This window comes from Rhinopithecus roxellana, unplaced genomic scaffold (assembly GCF_007565055.1).
Source record: "Rhinopithecus roxellana isolate Shanxi Qingling unplaced genomic scaffold, ASM756505v1 contig5249, whole genome shotgun sequence".
Classification (NCBI taxonomy): domain Eukaryota; kingdom Metazoa; phylum Chordata; class Mammalia; order Primates; family Cercopithecidae; genus Rhinopithecus; species Rhinopithecus roxellana.
The window spans coordinates 1-3,259 of NW_022143908.1; the positions used below are offsets into that span (position 1 = coordinate 1).

Below are 3,259 nucleotides of genomic sequence, written 5' to 3' on the forward strand. Positions count from 1 at the left end.
GCTCGCGGAGGCAAGGCCGAGGATAAGGAGTGGATGTCCGTCACCAAGCTGGGCCGCTTGGTCAAGGACATGAAGATCAGGTCCCTGGAGGAGATCTACCTCTTCTCTCTGCCCATTAAGGAATCTGAGATCATTGACTTTTTCTTGGGGGCCTCTCTCAAAGATGAGGTTTTGAAGATTATGCCGGTGCAGAAGCAGACCCGTGCTGGTCAGCGCACCAGGTTCAAGGCGTTTGTTGCTATCGGGGACTACAATGGCCACGTCGGCCTGGGTGTTAAGTGCTCCAAGGAGGTGGCCACCGCCATCCGTGGGGCCATCATCCTGGCCAAACTCTCCATTGTCCCGGTGCGCAGAGGCTACTGGGGGAACAAGATCGGCAAGCCCCACACCGTCCCTTGCAAGGTGACAGGCCGCTGTGGCTCTGTGCTGGTGCGCCTCATCCCTGCACCCAGGGGCACTGGTATCGTCTCAGCACCTGTGCCCAAGAAGCTGCTCATGATGGCTGGTATTGATGACTGCTACACCTCAGCCCGGGCTGCAATGCCACCCTGGGCAACTTCGCCAAGGCCACCTTTGATGCCATCTCTAAGACCTACAGCTACCTGACCCCTAACCTGTGGAAGGAGACTGTGTTTACCAAGTCTACTTATCAGGAATTCACTGACCACCTTGTCAAGACCCACACCAGAGTCTCCGTGCAGCGGACCCAGGCTCCAGCTGTGGCTACAACACAGGCTTTTTATACGAGAAAAATAAAGTGAATTAAGCTTGTTAAAAAAAAAAAAGATATAGACATAATAGATACAATAGATATGTATATACAATAGATATACAATAGATATAGACATAATAGATACAATAGATACAATAGATACAAAAGATATAGATACAATATATACAATAGATTAGGTATAAAATATAGACAGATATAATAGTTACAGATATAAAATATAGACATAATAGATATAGGTATAAAATAGACATATTAGATATAGGTACAAATATAGACATAATGGTTATAATAGATATAGGTACGAAATATAGACATAATAGATTAGGTATAATATTTAGACTAACAGATATAATAGATGTAGGTATAAAATACAGACATAATAGATATAATAGATATAGGCATAAATATAGACATAGTAGATATAATACATATAGGTATAAAATATAGACATAATGGATATAAGAGATATAGGGATAAAATATAGACACAATAGATATAATAGATATAGGTAAAAAATATAGACATAATAGATATAACAGATATAGGTAACAAATATAGACATTATAGATATTGGTATAAAATATAGACATAATAAATATAATAGAAATAGGTATAAAATATAGACATAATAGATATAATTTATATACGTATCAAATATAGACATAAAAATTATAATAGATATAGGTATAAAATGTAGACACAATAGATACAGGTATAAAATATAGACATAATGGTTATAAGAGATATAGGTATGAAATATAGACATAGGTATGATCAATATAGGTATGAAACATAGACATAATAGATATCGGTATAAAAATATAGACATAGTAGATATAGGTATAAATATAGACATAGATATAATAGATATAGGTATAAAATATAAACATAATAGATATATGAGATGGGTATAAATATAGACGTAGAGATATAATAGATATAGGTGTAAAATAGACATAGTATATAATAGATATAGGTATAAAATATAGACATAATAGATATAATAGATATAGGTATAAAATACAGACATAATAGATATAATAGACATAGGTATAAAATATAGACATTATAGATATAGGTATAAAATAAGACATAATAGATAAAATAGATACACGGATCAAATATAGACATAATAATTATAATACATATAGGTATAAAATATAGACATCATAGATATAGGTAGAAAATATAGACATAATGGTTATAATAGATATAGGCATGAAATATAGACATAATAGATATAATGGATATAGCTATAAAATGTAGACATATACACATAATCGATATAGGAATAAATATAGACATAATTGAAATAGGAATAAAATATAGACAAAATAGATATAAAGATATAGATTAAACATAGACATAATAGATATAATAGATATAAGTATAATATATGGAACATAATATATATAATAGATATAGGTATAAGATATAGACATAATCGATATAATAGATATAGGTATAAAATACAGACAAATAGATATAATAGATATAGGAATAAAATATAGACATAATAGATATAATAGATATAGGTGTAAAATATAGACATATAGATATAATAGATAAAGGAATAAAATACACATAATTGAAATAGGTATAAATACAGACAAATAGATATAAAATATAGGTATAAATATAGACATAATAGATATAATAGATATAGGTATAGATATAGACATAATCGATATAATAGATATAGGTATAAAATATAGACATAATAGATATAATAGATAGAGTATAAAATATAGACTAATAGATATAGATTAGGAATAAAATATAGATATATAGAAATATATATAAATCTAGACAAAATAGATATAAATATGGTATAAATATAGACATAATTATTAGAGTTTGATATAAAAGCATATAGATATAGGTATAAAAATATAGAATTTGATATATAATTGTAGGTATAAAATATAGACATAATAGATATAATAGATACAGGAACAAATATAAACATAATAGATAGAGATATATATAGACATAATAGATATAGGTATAAAATATAGACATATTAGATATTAATTATAGGTATAAAATATAGACATAATAGATACAATAGATAAGGTATAAATATAAACAAATAGATATAATAGTTATAGGTATAAAATAAAGACATTAGTATAGATATAAATATAATATAATAGATATAGGTATAAAATATAGACATATAGATATAATATTATAGGTATAAAAATAAACATAATAGATATAATAGATATAGATATACTATAGACAAAATAGATATAATAGTATAGGTATAAAATATAGACATAATAGATTAATATATAGATATAGGTATAAAATAGACATATAGATATAAGAGATATAAGTAAAAATACAGATAATAGATATACGTATAAAATACAGACAAAATGATATACAGATATAGGTATAAAATATAGACTAATAGATACATAGGTATAATAGCTATAGGTATAAAATACAGACATAACAGATATAGGTATAAATATAGACATAATAGATTTATAGGTATAGTATAAATATAGACATAAT

The 3,259-nt window shown here is 27.7% G+C and overlaps 1 pseudogene across 1 annotated transcript; it reads left to right on the forward strand.

The window, feature by feature from the left end:
* The first annotated feature begins 6 nt into the window (after positions 1-6).
* On the forward strand, positions 7-754 carry LOC115896130 (annotated as a pseudogene). Its single transcript, XR_004056085.1, has one exon. The product of XR_004056085.1 is annotated as a 40S ribosomal protein S2 pseudogene (transcript).
* Positions 755-3,259: the final 2,505 nt, after the last annotated feature.